Source organism: Mobula hypostoma, chromosome 6 (genome assembly GCF_963921235.1).
Source record: "Mobula hypostoma chromosome 6, sMobHyp1.1, whole genome shotgun sequence".
Taxonomy (NCBI): Eukaryota; Metazoa; Chordata; class Chondrichthyes; order Myliobatiformes; family Myliobatidae; genus Mobula; species Mobula hypostoma.
In genome coordinates, this window is record NC_086102.1 from 60,008,947 (window position 1) to 60,027,121 (window position 18,175).

Here is an 18,175-nt window from a genome sequence, read left to right on the forward strand (position 1 = left end):
CTCTCAGTGGATTCACGCCATGGAAACCGGCATAAACACCGGCCTGATGAGCCTATAAGGCTCGGGACAGACTTTAACTTTAAAAATAGGTCTATAGTGGATGCAATCTCACTGGCTCTGCTCTCAGCCTTGGGTCATCTGGACAACAATAATATCTACATCAGGCTGCTGTTTATAGATTACAGCTCAGCATTCAACACAATCATACCCCCAGCTCTCATAAGCTCAAAAACCTGGGTTTTCGTACCTCACTCTGCAAATGGATCCTTGACTTCCTCACTGGGAGACCGCAGTCTGTGTGGATCTGAAATAGCATCTCTTCCTCGCAAGCAATCAACACTGGTGCATCTCAAGGATGTGAGCTCAGCCCACTGCCCTACTCCCTCTACCCCCACAACAGTGTGGCTAGGCACAGCTCAAACACCATCTATAAATTTGCTGATGACACAACTGTTGTTGGCAGAATTTCAGATGGTGATGAGGAGGCATCCAGGAGTGAGATAGAAGATGTGACAGCGACTGTATTTCATTGGGAGTTTGAGAAAACTTGGTATGTCACCAGTGAGACTCACAAATTTCTACAGATGTTTCACAGAGAGGATTCTAACTGGATGCATCACCATCTAGTATGGGGAAACAACTGCACAGAGTCGGAAAAAGCCGCAGTAAGTTGTAAACTCAGCCAGCTCCATCATGGGCACTAACCTCCCCTGCATCGAGGACACCTGCAAAAGGTGATGCCTCTAAAAGGCAGCATTCATCATTAAGGCCCCCATCATGCAGTTTGATGGTGGGGTGGAGGTACATCTCTACCAAAGGAGGTGTAAGGCACTCCTTTTCTACACTAGCCTATAATTTTTTTTATCATTGTGTATTGCAATTTACTGCTGCCACACAACCACAAATTTCACGACATATGCCAAAGGTATCAAACCTGATTCTGATTCTGAACTTCTTCACTCAGTGGATGGTGAAAGGGTGGAACAAGCTGCCAATGGAAATGGTGGATTCAGGTTCAATTTCAATATTAAAGAGAAATTTAAATAGGTACATCGATGGGAGGGGTATGGAAGGAAATGGTCCTAGTCCGGGTGCAGGTCAATGGGACTAAACAAATTAATAGTTCGGTATGGACTAGATGGGCCAAAGGGTCTATTTGTTTGCGGTGTTGTTCTATGTCTCTAAAATCAGGTTAAAAAATAAAGTTATGGTACTTTATAAATGCTGTAGAACAAAATAAAGCCTAAGCATTTCTGTTCTAGAAGCTAGAGTTAAGTCCCATTTCAAATGCACCTTAAATGCCACTTAAGTTTAATACTGAAAGAGGCTGTACAAAATCATCACAAATGACTCTATTCTCTCAAATCATTAATAAATTAACTGCTGTCCTCTGCTAAGGTAGTAATATTTAATACCTGTGATTAATTCATACTGCAAATTGCAATTTAATGGTCATAATTTAATTAATCAGGATTTGTCAAAGGCTTAATTTTTCAGTGATCATTAAGAACACAGTAACTCCTATTTTGTTTCCCGATTATTTCCAGCCTTTGCATAAATCCTCGGATTTTCTCCTCTGGAGGTCACCAATTATTTTGAAAGGAAGAGAGTCTGATATGAGCATAGAACTTGGAAAAAACTGTGAATCCTGTGGAGTTCCAAAATCATCATTTCACCCACGTGGGCGTTCTTCACATTCTATCCTTCTCGTGGACTCATCAGATAATTTTGCCAAAGGTAAGTAACATTAATGTTGATCCTGATATTAATTAGTGTGCACATACTGTCACTAAATTCACCTCCCAGAAGGGAATAAAGAGCGGTGAGTAGAACAAAAATTTCTAACTGGCTTTCTCTTTTTCTTTCCCTCAAAACTGATTCAGCAGAACATCCCAATCAGAACACAAACAAGAGAAGAATCTGCAAATGCTGGAAATCCAAGCAACACACACAAAATGTTAGAGGAACTCAGCAGGCCAGGCAGCATCTATGGAAAGGAGCACGGTCGACGTTTCGGGCCAAGACCCTTCAGCAACACGGGAGGGGTGAAGTAAAGAGTTGGGAAGTTGATTGGTGAAAAGATACAGGGCTGGAGAAGGGGGAATCTAATAGGAGATGACAGAAGACCATTGGAAAAAGAGAAGGCGGAGGAACACCAGAGGGAGGTGACAGGCAGGGTAAGGAGATCAGGTGAGAGAAGGAAAAGGGGATGGGGAATGGGGAAGGGGGAAGGGGGGTGACAATACTGGAAGTTTGAAAAATCGATGGTCATGCAAATAGGTTGGAGGAATATAAAGTGTTGCTTCTCCAATCTGAGTGTGGCCTCATCGCGACAGTAGAGGAGGCCGTGGTTTGATATGTTGGAATGGGAATGGGAACGAGAAGTGGAACTAAAATGGGTGGCCACTGGGAGATCCTACTTTTTCTGGCAGATGGAGCGTAGGTGCTCGCTGAAGCAGTCTTCAAATTTACATCAGCTCTCACCGACATAAGAGGCCACACCGGGAGCACCAGATACAGTATGTGACCCCCAAGAGGCTCACAGGTGAAGTGTCACCTCACCTGGAAGGACTGTTTGGAGCCCTGAATGGTAATGAGGAAGGAGGTTTAGGGGCAGATGTAGCACTTGTTCTGCTTGCAAGGTTAAGTGCCAGGAGAGCAATAAATTAGGAGTCAAACTAGAACCTAAGATTCATTTGGTTTACATTCATTAATGTATCTGGACAGTAAAGTCATTATAGAAAAAACAAGCAACAATACAGGAGAGCATTAAATCGTGTCAACAATCTATATAAAAAGCTTATTGGATTGAATTTCATCACTCAGCAAACTAAGTGTACTGAAAAGAATCAAAAAACAGCCAAGTCATAACTTAAAAACCTTCCTTCAACTTGCCAATAGACAGAGAATATAGAAAGCAGAACAATACAGCAGTGGACAGGTCATACTGCTAACCATGTTGTGCCGATCTTGATGCAATTAATGTCTTCCTTCTGTGTATTATCCATATCCCTCTATTCTCTTCATATTTATGTATACAGTATATCTAAGAGCCTCTTAAACTCCCACCAAACTGCCCATGACCACGATTACACCTGGTAATCTATTCTAGGCACCTAGCCCACCCTGCATAAAAATACTTGCCCCTCATATAACCTTTAAAATTCCCTTTTCTAATCTTAAATGCATGCTCTCTGGTGTTTGACATTTCTACCATGGGAAAATAACGATGCCTGTCTACCCTATCTAGGCCTCTCATAATTTTATAAACTGTCAGTTCTCCCCTCAGCCTCCAACACCAGAAACAGAAGAACCCAAGTTTGGCTAGCCTTTCTTTATAGCTCACACTTCTAATCTAGGCAGCATCCTGATAAACCTCTTCTGCACCCGTCCACCGTCTCCACATCCTTCCCATACCAGGCAACCAGAACTGCATACAGTAATCCAAGTGCGGTGTGAGTGAAGTTTTATATAGCTACGATATGACTTCCTTACTCTTATACTCAACACCCCTTTCAATAAAGACACACATGCCATATATCCACTTAACCACTTCATCTGATGCGGTAGATCAAATCAGATGCCTTAATAGACATCTTAGGTAAGATCAGATGTCATAACAGACATTTTTAATATCTTTCTGAAACAGTCCACTCTCCATGCAGGCTGCAACGCAGCCACCATCATTTCAGTGCCCAAGAAAGCAATGGAAACTGGCCTAAGTGATTGCTGCCCAGTGGCACCGACTTCAACAATGAAACGCTTTGAGCAGCTTGTAATGGATCGCATAAAGTCCCACCTTCCAGCTACATTGGACCCTTTCCAATTCACCTACCACTCAAAACAGTCCAGTAACGATGCTATCGCCTAATCCCTTCATTCCATCCTGTGATAAACCTAGAAAAATAAGCCTCGTATGCAAGATGTTTTTCACCGACTTCAGCCTGGCATTGAACATGATCATCCCTCAGAGACTGGTAGGTAAACTGTCCCTGTGGGAACTCAGCTCCTCTCTCTATAACTGGATCTTGGACTGACCCAGTCCACATCATCCCAAGGTCCATTGTACTGAGGACTGGTGCTCAGTCCTCTGCTGTTCACGCTACAGAATCACGACTCACTGCCAGCTTCAGCTCAAACCACATCATCAAGTTCACTGGTGATTCTACAGTGGTTGGCCTCATCAGCAACAATGATGAGGCAGCATACAGAGAAGAGGTAGAGAGGCTAGTCAAATAGCGTGAGAACAACTTGAGTCTCAACATGGACAAGATAAGAGAGATGACTGTGGACTGCAGGAAAGCACAGTTCGACTACTCTCCATTGCACATTAGCGGCTCTGCTGTGGAGAGAGTGAAGAGCACAAGGTTTCATGTGTGCGCATAATGGATGGTCTAACTTGGACTCACAACACATCCTCACTAGCCTACACTTTCTGAGGAGATTGAGGCATGCAAGACTCCCCATCCCCATCCTAACAACTTTTTTGCAGGAGCACCCTGTCTTCCTACCTTATTGTGTAGTACAGAAGCTGCAAGACATCAGACGGCAAGGCCCTATAGATGGCAGTAAATACTGCCAAGAGGATCATTGGGGTCTCCCTCACCACAATATGTGACATTTACCAGGAGCATTACAGATGAATGACCCAAAACATTGATGAGGATCCCTACCACCTATCCCACAATCTCCTTGATCCACCACCATCAGGAAGGAGGTACAGAGCAACAGAACTAGGACTGCCAGACTGGGTAACAGCTGCTTCCCTCAAGATGTAAAAATAATGAATACCCTGCCATCATCGAGGTCTTGTCACTAGAACAGTGAGCTGTTTGCTGTGCTGTTTACTGTTTACCTGTGCTGCACTTTACTACATGCATTTTGAATTATAGCTTATTAATTTATTTATTGTATAATAGTTTGGTTTATGTGGTGTGTGTGATAAATGTTGCCTGGGGGCACTGTGGTCTGGAGAAACGTTGTTTCATTTGGTTGTATATATGTATAGTCAGACGTCAATAAACTTGAAATTCAACTTGAACCTCATCCACTTGTGTGGTCACTTGCAGTAAAATATGGACCTGCACCCCAAGATCCCTCTGTACCTCAGCGCTGTTAAGTGGTTTACCTTTATGTGTACACTTCCTTCTTTCATTTGACCTCCCCAACTGCAACATCTCACACTTGCCAGGATTAAACTCCATCTGCCACTTTTCAGCCCATATCTCTAACTGATCCACAGTAAGCCAGCTGTATTCTTTGATAGAAATCTACATTATCTACAACTCCATCAATCTTGTTATCATCTGCAAACTACTTATTCTATATTTTCATTCAAATCATTGATATATTTCACAAACAACAGAAACCCCTGCACCCTTCTTGTACAAGACCACAGGTCATGGGCCTCCAGCCAGAATAAAATCCTTCCACCCTACTTTCTGTCTTCTATGGGCAAACTAACTCAGGGTTGTATACTGTAAACAAACTTTCATAATAAATGTACTTTGAATCCTTTGAATGTTAGTTGTCCTTTTAGTCTATTTTAAAGAGATGTTGATTATAAAGGTAATCTATCAACTCAGCTTCCTGATATGAAGCAAATTCTAAAAAACTGGAATCAGAATCAGAATCAGGTTTAGTGTCACTGATATAATTTGTGAAATTTGTTGTTTTTTGTGGTACTGCATAAGAAATTACTATAAGTTACAATGAAAATAAATTAATAGTGCCAACGAGGAATAGTGAGTTAGTGCTGATGGGTTCATGACCGCTCAGACGTTTGATGGCAGAGGAGAAGAAGCTTTCCCAGAACATTGGGTTTGGGTCTTCAGGCTCCTTTACCTCCTCCCTCGAGACAGTAATGAGAAGAAGGTGTGTCCCGTTTGGTGAGAGTCTTAATGACGAATGTCACCTTCTTGAGGCACCACCATCGGTGTCCTCAGTGATGAACACAAGCTGTAATGGACTCAGCAGAAGCTTTGTGCATTAAAAATGATGCTGCTGGATCTGCTAAATTCTACTGCCCAGCTCATGATATGTGCTCATACTAGGCAATATTTCTTCTCTATAGGCAATTTTTCCAGTGCATCTGCTGCTTATTAAAATGGTGCATGGCTAGCATATTGCACATGTGTTGTGCCTGATGGCAACACAACCAGCACGACGTTAAGAAATATAATATGCTATGACAGAGTCAACCAAAGCAAAATTATTTAAAGCATTTTTTAATCACTTCTATCTCTTTATCTTTTATTTATTCTTCCCACTCCCTCTCTCATAATCTTCTCATTGTTATCGCCTGCCTTTCTCCCTTTCTTTCCACTCTCCAAACTGATCCAATTATCTCCCAACCTTCTAACACCACTTGCCCTAGAAATTGAACTTATTCTTTAGTACCCATGTTCAAAGCCATAGGAGATTAATTAGTGTAATTAACATTATGGAAATTCACTCAAGTACATTAAGTCTGAATTACAATTCAAAAATGTAAAGAACATAACCCATTTAGAAACTAAAATCTGTATATATAAGTGTATAATTTCAGTGACATAATTTTTTTTGTGTGTGAGTAATAGAGTTTATCATGAGAGAAAATGAACTACTGTTATTATAAACTGCAGTTGCTTCTACAGTAATGGATGATTTACATAATTTAATTGTATATAACTGGGATTGAACCATTACCATTAGATCCTTAATGTTACTGGCTGAGCAGGTCAACATTAGGTGCCGATCAGAATCTTGAAGATGACCAAGAATTCTAAAAATCAATCTTTTTGTTACTGCTATTAAGAAATCTGGGCTCCAGCCAAGTACAAATATGGATAACCAGTATTAGTCATAGAGTTAGACAGCATGGAAACAAGTACTCAGACATACCATGTCTATGTCAGTCATTGACCACCATATGCATTGATGTCACACAAGTCCAGTCTTTATTCTCCACTCATTCCCATTAACCTTCTCAGATTCTGTCAATTTCCAAGCATTAGAGTACACAGTAAGAGCAATTTGCAGTAGCCAGCTGACATACTAGCCTGCGTATCATTGGGATGTGGTAGGAAACTGGAGCAATAGTTCACTAGCTCCATTTAATATCAGAGAATGTATACAATATACAACCTGAAATTCTTGGTCTTCACAGATATCCACAAAAAGAGAAGAGTACCCTAAAGAATAAATGACAGTAAAAATGTTAGAATCCTAAAGTACCCTTCTCTCCCCCACCCCCACCCCCCCCACACACTAGCAGCAATAAAGCATCACCCCTCCCCTCAACTCAGTTCAGTAAAAAATATCACCGGAAGAAATTCACATGATCAAAAAAAAAAGAACATGAAAACTCCACACAGGCAAGCAGCAGAGTTAAAGATGGAACCTGGATCAATAGCAATGGCTCTCCAGCTGCACAGTTTTAAACCAAATAATGGTAACTCTTATATTTAGCTTTTATCAATACACCCACATTGAAAATCAAAAAAATAAAATTTCATATTGTGGCACTAATCATCAACTGACCTTCATTCAGCCACTACAGTAAACCCTAATGGCTCCCATTTTCCTGGATTTGAGCTATCTACCCTTCTGACAATTGGCAAGCTTGGACAGTATAAAGTTCTGATTTTGCCAGCTGACAATTTCTGAAAACATCTTTGCACACTCAGAATCCTCACAGAGTCTGAAGGTGAGAAAAGGGTTATAGAAATTTACCAACATTTCTGCAGGGGAACCTGCTTTAAACACCATGCCATACATAAATGATAATTGTACAGCTGCAGGGAAGAAAAGTAAATTACATGGATTTTAATTTCTTATGTCACTTTACAATTTTAAAAGGTGTTATAAGTGATTAGCTTTAAAGAACTAATTATTCTTGAAATGCTTTCTTGAAGATTCATCAAGAGGTTATCTTTTACGTGCTTCTGAGGAAAGAGCAAAGTTCAGTCAACCTATCAATAATTTCCAGAGGTCTGTTGCGGCTTGGCTTTGCACCAGTCCATCCATGAATCTCCTCTCTCTTCATTAAGGTTTTTGCAAAGGCTGAGGGTTTCGTTGCTCAGCTCACACTAATCTCAGTCAACAAGATGGACTATATATATATATATATATATATGTGTGTGTGTGTGTGTGTGTGTGTGTGTGTGTGTGTGTGTGTGTGTGTGTGTGTGGTGTGTGTGTGTGTGTATCAGAGTGTTGGTGCATGGCCAAGTGGTTAAGGCGTTTGTCTAGTGATTTGAAGGTCGCAAGTTCGAGCCTTGGCTGAGGCAGCGTGTGTGTCCTTGAGCAAGGCACTTAACCACACATTGCTCTGCTATGACACCGGTGCCAAGCTGTATGGGTCCTAATGCCCTTCCCTTGGACAACGTCAGTGGCGTGGAGAGGGGAGACTTGCAGCATGGGCAACTGCTGGTCTTCCATACAACCTTGCCCAGGCCTGCGCCCCGGAAACCTCCCAAGGCACAAATCCATGGTCTCATGAGACTAATGGATGCCTATAAAAAAATATATATCAGTTAAGCAAAATAAGAACTATGAAGGAACATGAACAGTAAGCTGGTCACAATCTGAAAACACAGGCCTAAATTTTAATCCCTGACTAATTCAGAAATTATGATCTATTCTTCTGATGCTACTTTAAATCCTTTATTTCCTTGTTTACATTTACACTATCTGAAAACTTCAGTTTTCACATGGCACCTGGTGTGGAATCACTTAAGAAATTTATTGGCACCTTTTCGCACTAACACTTGTTACAGGTAATGAATTAATTGCTTCATTAAATGTAGAAATGTGCTTTTCAAGTGTGATCAAATTGTAATTTTAAATGTACGAGGATTGAAAACCTGTGAAGATCAAGTTGCCCCCTAAACAGAACATTATCCCTGGCAAACAAATGGACTATAAATCTTTATAGTGATGATATATCTGTAGATTACTCACAGTAAATGTGCATCTTTATACATTTTTGATTACATCTCACAATTACACATGCGCTGGATAATATTGCTTAGAGGTGACTCCATTTATTCTGTATCCAACAAACTACGCAGCTGGCCCATTTAACAGTCACAGTAATTTTCCACAAGAGCCCAGCTATCTGCTATTAATTATTCATTGTTGTTACAAATCCTTTTCATTAAAGTAGGAAGGTAATTAAAAAAAAGCTAACAAGATTACTAACTTTATTTGAGATAATTTCTCTTGAAAATAAGTTTTATGATTTTTGCACTCCACAGGACAGCATCTTGTAAGTGAATTCTGACGGAGATCAGTATGTACTCCTGTGGCTCAAACTCTCTTTTTGGAGTTGCAAATTATAAAACTTTTGAGCTTGACAATGAGAATATAATTATTGTAAACTATAATTAAAATGCATTGCTTTTTGTATCTCGGTTAAATAAAATGGGCTATTATAAATACATGTACAGTCACCTGACTTCAACAGATGTTTGTTTCATCTACGCTTAATGTTTATTGTCTCTCAGGTCATGTGATTCTGATTCTGACTAATCATGTCTGTGAGATGCTCATATTGTTTTTCATTTTCTGTGTTTATAATTACTCTTATCATTCAAAATTTACTGAGTTTGATTTAATTAATATGCTTTGCTACTTTTGTTTGCTTTTAAATCTGTATTTTATCCTGGAGGTTTGTCAAGTATTTCACTTTCTCCTCTGTGAAATCGCCTTTTCTCATTCAAAGATCAAGAAATGTCCTTCTTGACACATATCAGTTTCTGCAGTCTCCATTTTATGATCACTTCCTCACAATAGCACCTTCCTTTACTGTCAGCGATTGTCTTCGTGCTACACTGTAAAATATGCTTGTTTCCAATTCTCTTTCAGCTTTCGGCAACACCTTCCATAATTTGCTTCACTCTAGAAGGTTTGCTAGGATGGAAAATAAAATGTGTTCCATTATACTTTAAAGAGCAAAATACTACTCCACCAATTCTCTGTCTTTCTCAAAATAGCTTTTTTTTCTTATCCTCCACTCCTCCAATTGTGTATATTCACTCAGTGGAACATCAGAAATTTCAAGAGCGACAAAAGGCTGTTCAACCCATCAATACTTAATGTTTCACTACCGAAAGCCTGCCAGTGCAGACTCTAACTGCAATTTGAAGTGATTGACTCAATTACTTGCTCCGAACACCTATGATTTCAGTAAAAAAAATCTCCTCCCATTCTCTCCTTAAGATTTACTCCTGATTTAGTGTGTTGATTCCATGTACTATTTTCAGTTTTATAATTTTTTGACAATTAAATAAATTAAGTTGCCTCTTCACAGCCTATTTGATTTAATATTATCAGAGTACCAAAGAAGGACATTTCATCCACTATGCCTCAGGAGACCTCTGTTAGAGCTTTATGAGTCATCCCACTGCCTCATTCTTTCATATAATTCTTCATATTTTATTTTGCTTTGTACTGTTTGTCCAAATCCATCAAAAGTTATTTTTACTTTTGCCACATTTCAGGCAATTAATGTTAGAATGAAAGAACACATGGGTAATGTTATAAATGCTAAATATCATTTGCTATTTGCACTGGCTTTTTCATCTGATCCTAAGATTAATTTTTCTTCTCCTACCTCTTTGCCTTGCAGTTAGTACCACAGTCACAACTGGTAAAACAATCTTATGACTGTTAGTAAGTTCTTTTCATCATTTTTATGTCTTATGTAAATTTGTACAATTCAGCAACATATTAAGAGTTATGTGATGTGAACTATTGCGTTCTTTTCTTTATCTCTGTAACATGTACATATGTCACATGTGATATTGGTCCACAGACAATAATTGTTCCTTTCTTGTCCCTTTTAAGAATTGTGACCAAATGTGCTCCAGTGTTGCAATGGGATTTGAAAAAGAAATCTGTGCTAGAAAAGGTTTGAAAGAAATCAATCATAAGAATATTGGCTGGCACCAATAACTGTTTAATGAGCAACATACCTTTTTCTGATAGTTTAAATTATCACTCACTTCCAGTGTCTAGTGAGTGAATGCAGGAGGTATGAGACAAACTTCGTTTCCTGGGTGACCTGTGTACCACATCACAGGCACCTTAGTTTAAGCTTCTTCTAGTTCTGTATTGAGACGTATATTGGAAATTACACATTTATGTACAATTGTAACCTTTGGCTTTTTTCAGTCAATAACATTTCATGCTTTATATACCATATAATGAAGTCTCTTAGTCATAGCACACTCAGTAGCTATTTATTGCTCAATAACTACCTCTAAGTAGTCATTCAAATAATAACTGTGACCTTATGTTCGATTGACTTACAATCGTATTATGAAGTTAGTAACTAAAGCATTAGGAGAAATATTAACTCCTTCCACTTACCTTAAACTATGAGGAACAGAATGTAAAATTCAGTGGTATGCTGCCCATTCTTCGATGGCCTCAATAATTAACCTATTCTAAATTGAATTCCATCCAAAATCTCACTCCATTGGTGTCAATTATTTCAATTCAGATGTAATCCAAATGCAATGACAGTGCAACTCTCACATTGATGAATAAACTTCTCATTAGCCCACAAAAAGTAACTAATGATTTGATCTTTTGCAGAACTTCAATCTTTTATATTGACGCCATAGTGATTTTCTTTCTTCACTTTAGTAAAGCTTGTCTGTACTCAGGAAGAGAAGTGTTTCTGACATCTCTGCAAATTAATTACTGCTAAGGAACAGATAACATGTTTATGTTGCGATGGAGAGATGCCTTCTTAAGTCAGATGCAACAACAGCATATGAATAGTGAGCATTGCTTATCAACTGCAGTTCAGTTGGTAGCCCCGTGGTCTACATGATAAATCATTGTGCATTCAAGTCCTTACCAGATTCCTCAGCATTAAAATCTAGATTAATGATCCAGTGCCTTGCTGTGAGAGTCTGCATTGTCGGAGTGGCCATCTTTCTGGTGGGATATTTAATCAAGCCCCTATAAAGCCATTTTTGAAATGGCTAACACGAGAGGGCACAGTTTTAAAGTGCTTGGAAGTAGGTACAGAGGAGATGTCAGGGGTAAGTTTTTTATGCAGAGAGTGGTGAGTGGGTGGAATGGGCTGCCGGCGACGGTGGTGGAGGTGGATACAATAGGGTCTTTTAAGAGACTCTTGGATAAGTACAGTACATGGAGCTTAGAAAAACAGAGGGTGATGGATAACCCTAGGTAATTTCTAAAGTAAGTAAATGTTCAGCACAGCATTGTGGGCCATAGGCCCTGTATTGGGCTGTAGGCTTTCTATGCTTCTATGTTTCTAAAGGTTTTGCATGTGAACATAAAGAATCCCACAATGTTACTTCACTGAAGAATAGGAGAGTTATTACCTCAGACATTACCTAGGTTAGGTTCGTCCATCGTTCCATCGATGAAGACCTCAACAATCTAGCACTTGATTTGGATTTAAGTGAGGGAGAGTTGTGCAGCATCAGCCTCACTCTCTCTTCCTAATTCCCATCTGGATCCAGTGGCAAGACAAGTGTCAAGATGGCTGGAGATGAGAATAAGCGCAGTGGATGACCAGGACGTCTTCTGTGTCTTGTTGTGCTCTACATGTTCCATGACGCTTGCAGAGACTGCCTTCTTGACCGTTGGACCTTCCATTGGTCTCGTCCGCTTAATGTGCCGGAGTCTGTCTTCACATGCTGGGATAGACATCTCCCTATCTCACCGAGGGTTTGAGATCCGTCGGCTACCCTCACCTAGTTTAGCCAGCTTCTCGAAGTCGTTGCCTGGGGTGTTGCCACTGTCACATGCAAACAGCTACGGGGAGCCACAGGTGAGAGCTGAGTGCCAGGTGGGGACCAAAGGTGGACTAACCACCTTGAAAAGCACATGACATTCCCCCACCAGAGGTGCTACCCCTCCCTGACTCCCCATACACCCACACTACCTACAAAGATGTTATCTGGCTGCTGTGAAGTTGCTGTTTGTGAGAGCTTGTTTTCTGCAAACCACTTGCTGCTGGGTTTCTGAAAATGCAACAGTGACTATATTCAAAAGCATTTTGGGACGGTATGAAAGATGCTTTATAAAAGTGTCTTCACTACTAATATTAGTGCTACTTTAAAGTGATTTCCATCAAGATTTCTAGTGAGGACTTGGCTCATTACACACCAGATCATATAAAATGGTGACATAATTCTCTGGTCTGGCTTTCCATGAAGATTAAAACAGACCACTGTCAATTATGACAAAAGTATGAAGTACATTAAAAACATCTTTTTGAGAATTTCTGGTGTCTGGCTTAACAGTGCCATGGCCAACTCCAAGCCCGGCTGCAAACCGAAGTGCTGGGCATGGAGAGAGCAACCCCACAACATAAAAACCCACTGCTACAGAAACATCAAAAAGAGCTTCAAAGACCTCCTCCTTGGGAGAGGAAGAATACAGCAAGAAGATAGGCTACACCTGGGGGCACTTGAAAGACTGCCTTTATTCCATGCTAATAGTCCAGCCTTTATTCCTTCTGCCAAAGTGCATGACCGTGCATGTCCCTACATTATCTTCCACTTGCTGCACTTACTTACCCATTCTTCCAATCTAAGTCCTTCTAAAATCACCCTGTTTCCTCAACACTACCTGCCCCTCCAACTACCTTCATTTCGTCCTCAAACTTGGCCACAAAGCCATCAATTCCTTCATCTAAATCATTGATATACAACATGAAAAGAAGAGTCCCAACACTGACCCCTGCAGAACACCACTAGTCACCGGCAGCCAACCAGACAAGGCCCCCTTTATTCCCACTCTTTGCCTCCTGCCAGTCAGCCAATCTTCTATCCAAGCTAGTACCTCCTCTGTAATACCGCAGGCTCTTAAATATAAAAACATAGAAACATAGAAAATAGGTGCAGGAGTAGGCCATTTGGCCCTTCGAGCCTGCACCGCCATTCAGTATGATCATGGCTGATCATCCAACTCAGAACCCTGTACCTGCCTTCTCTCCATACTCCCTGATCCCTTTAGCCACAAGGGCCATATCTAACTCCCTCTTAAATATAGCCAATGAACTGGCCTCAACTGTTTACAGATTCACCACTCTCTGTGTGAAGAAGTTTTTCCTCATCTCGGTCCTTAAAGGCTTCCCCTTTATCCTCAAACTGTGACCCCTCGTTCTGGACTTCCCCAACATCGGGAACAATCTTCCTGCATCTAGCCTGTCCAATCCCTTTAGGATTTTATACGTTTCAATCAGAGCCCCCCTCAATCTTCTAAATTCCAATGAGTATAAGCCTAGTTCATCCAGTCTTTCATCATATGAAAGTCCTGCCATCCCAGGAATCAATCTGGTGAATCTTCTTTGTACTCCCTCTATGGCAAGGATGTCTTTCCTCAGATTAGGGGACAAAAACTGCACACAATACTCCAGGTGTGGTCTCACCAAGGCCTTGTACAACTGCAGTAGTACCTCCCTGCTCCTGTACTCGAATCCTCTTGCTATAAATGCCAGCATACCATTCGCCTTTTTCACCGCCTGCTATACCTGCATGCCCACTTTCAATGACTGGTGTATAATGACACCCAGGTCTCGTTGCACCTCCCCTTTTCCTAATCGGCCACCATTCAGATAATAATCTGTTTTCCTGTTTTTGCCACCAAAGTGGATAACTTCACATTTATCCACATTAAATTGCATCTGCCATGAATTTGCCCACTCACCTAACCTATCCAAGTCACCCTGCATCCTCTTAGCATCCTCTTCACAGCTAACACTGCCACCCAGCTTCGTGTCATCCGCAAACTTGGAAATGCTGCATTTAATTCCCTCATCCAAGTCATTAATATATATTGTAAACAACTGCGGAACCAGCACTGAGCCTTGCGGTACCCCACTAGTCACTGCCTGCCATTCTGAAAAGGTCCCATTTATTCCCACTCTCTTCTTCCTGTCTGCCAACCAATTCTCTATCCTCATCAATACCTTACCCCCAATACCGTGTGCTTTAAGTTTGCACACTAATCTCCTGTGTGGGACCTTGTCAAAAGCCTTTTGAAAATCCAAATATACCACATCCACTGGTTCTCCCCTATCCACTCTACTGGTTACATCCTCAAAAAATTCTATGAGATTCGTCAGACATGATTTTCCTTTCACAAATCCATGCTTACCTTGTTAGACAGCCTCACGTGCATCACCTTGTCAAAGGCCTTCTGAAAAGCCAAGTAAGTAACACGCACTGGCTCTCTCTCCTTTGTCTATCACAGAATCGGAATCAGGATCAGGGTTAATACCACCCGCATATGTCATGAAGTTTGTTAGCTTTGCAGCAGTAGTACAATGCAGTACATAATAATAGAAAATTTAAAAATGTGAATTACGGTAAGAATATGTATGTATTAAATAGTTAAATTAAATAAGTAGTGCAAAACTAGAAATTAAAAACTAGTAAGGTCATATTCATGGGTTCAATGTCCATTCAGAAATTGCATAACAGAAGGGAAGAAGCTGTTCCTGAATCATTGAGCATGTATTGGTCTTTAACTGGGCTCTTTCAGGTTTCTTGCATTGTGGCTACGTGTAAGAAAACGAATCTCAGGGTTGTATAATTTATACATTCTTTGCTAATAAATGTACTTTGAATCTTTGAATATACAGACATGCTCAGCCTACTAAATTTTAAATTGACCCATTCAGGCCTGAAGATTTAATCACTGTAAATACTTAATTACTCTTGTGGGATAATGTCTTTCCTGACAAGGTAGGTCATTCTGCTTGCCAGGTGAGACTTATGGCTGTGCAAACAATCTCAGGTTCTGAGGACCCCTCCATGGTAGTTGTAGGAGTTGACTGCTGGAAGTGGTTCCAATAGTGATAGCCAACTTTCTTCTCTAACAATTGACTTCGATCTCCTCAACTGATCAATGTGTTCCCTATAGAATCTATAGTGTTCCCTATAGTATAGAGGATATCAGATGCAATCTGTGTAGGATAGTGTTCTAGTTCTGTACTTTAATCCATCAGCATTTCCATGATAGGCTGCCCTCTTGAATTCCATCTTGTAATTGTGTCTCCAAGAAACAGATCCCATCTTTGCATTCATGCTGCTGCTGTTAGTGGAACAGCCTTCTGTGGATTGAAAATGGACACTAGTGGTTGATGATCAGAAATAAGGGTAAATTCTCTCCAATACAGGTTCTGGCTGAAAAATTTTACACCCAAAACCAGACTCAAGGGCTCTCTGTCAATCTGTGCAAAATTTTTCTCTGGGTACGCGATGTAAAGGCTATGGGGTGTTCACTGCCACCAATCATATCATGTGACATGACTGCAACGATAACATTAGGCAAAACATCATTGCTGATGTGGATCATAATGTGTGTATACAGTGTCTAGCATCGCTATTTTCTTTGTGTTTTGGAAAGGCACCTCACACTGCTTTGTCCATTGTCATTTCTTCCCACTCTGCAGTCATGAGTTCAAGGGGTGGAGCAAAATAGCCAGTTTGACAGGAACCTGTTATACTAATTGAGTAATCTTGTTGTAACACCCTTGTTAGGTTTTTACTGCTATGCTGTAGGTATTTCATTTTAGCAGTTCTGTGAGAGCAGTCTGGTCTACTTTCAGCAAGTTTGGATTTGAGTTAAGATAAGAGGATTTGTTGCTCAGCTTAGGAATGTTGTGTCAGCCAATCAAGATGGTGGAATTGGGAGAAGGTTCTAGAGAGCGCTGGGCTGAGAGGTTCTCGTGACAGATGCTGGAGTGGGTTGAGGTCTTTTTGCTAGGAGCTGGGAGAAGACAGGAAGGAAGATTGCTGAGGATACTGTCCCTGTTGCACAAGGTGCTTTGTATAGATGAATGGTTTCAAGGAGGAAGGGCCAATACTCCTGTGAGGAAGCCCATTTGTTCAAGATGGATTCAGAAGATGGTGTGTGCTTTCACGATGACCGAATGTCCAACATGTGAGTTAAAGAAAACTTTAAGATGAGCTCAAAGTTATGTGCACGTTTGACTGTTTAATTATGATGGGCCCTTTTGTTTTTTTTTCTTCTTTCTTTTCTTTAATAACTGTTTGGTTAAGTTATCATTCATAACTACACTTTCTTTATAATTGTATGCAGTTTACGGTCTGTTATTTCCTGTCACTGGACAATTGCATGGGAGCAGTGAGTCACACAGTATTCACAAAAATCAGGGCTCGCATGGGTGAGACACATCTACCCTAGACCTACGGAGTCTGTAAAGGTGGTTTTCTCACCGCTGTGTCCAGTGGCTGTTATCGAGTGGCTAACGAGCCACATCTCTAAAGGCGCCCAGTAAAAGAGCTTTCATTGAAAGAGTGCAACTGTGCGTGTCCTTTGGCCTTAGGACATCCACCACTGCTTGAATTTTCACAGCCTACTTGTGTTATTCTTAAGCATCAATGGTGTGACCACAGTAAGTGATGCTTGGTTGAAAGAATTCACACTTGTTCCGTCATGCACTGATCCCATAATCCTTTAATCTTTTTGACACTGTTTTGAGATTCTGGGGATGTTCCTTGTCATCCTAACCTGTAACAGTGATGCCATCCGGGTAACACTGAGAACCTGGGCAGCCATGAAGCACCTGGTACGTAGCTTTCTTCCAAAGTTCAGGTGCCGATTCTACTCCAAAAATAAGGCTATGATAGTGATAAAGCCCTTTCTGAGTGCTTATCGGAGAACAACTTGGACTCTTCTTCCAGCTCCATCTGAGGTAGGCCTCAGCTAAGTCCACTACCAGAATGGTTTGCAAAGATATGCTCTATTTTAGGATTATGAAGACACGCAGTCCTCTTTTATTGTCATTTAGTAATGCATGCATTAAGAAATGATACAATATTTCCTGCAGTGTGATATCACAAAACACAGGACAGACCAAGACTGAAAAAACTGACAAAACCACATAATTATAACATATACAACACGAATTCTGCAGATGCTGGAAATTCAAGCAACATACATCAAAGTTGCTGGTGAACACAGCAGGCCAGGCAGCATCTATAGGAAGAGGTGCAGTCGATGTTTCAGGCCGAGACCCTTCGTCAGGACTAACTGAAGGAAGAGTGAGTAAGGGATTTGAAAGCTGGAGGGGGAGGGGGAGGGGGAGATGCAAAATGATAGGAGAAGACAGGAGGGGGAGGGATAGAGCCGAGAGCTGGACAGGTGATAGGCAAAAGGGGATACGAGAGGATCA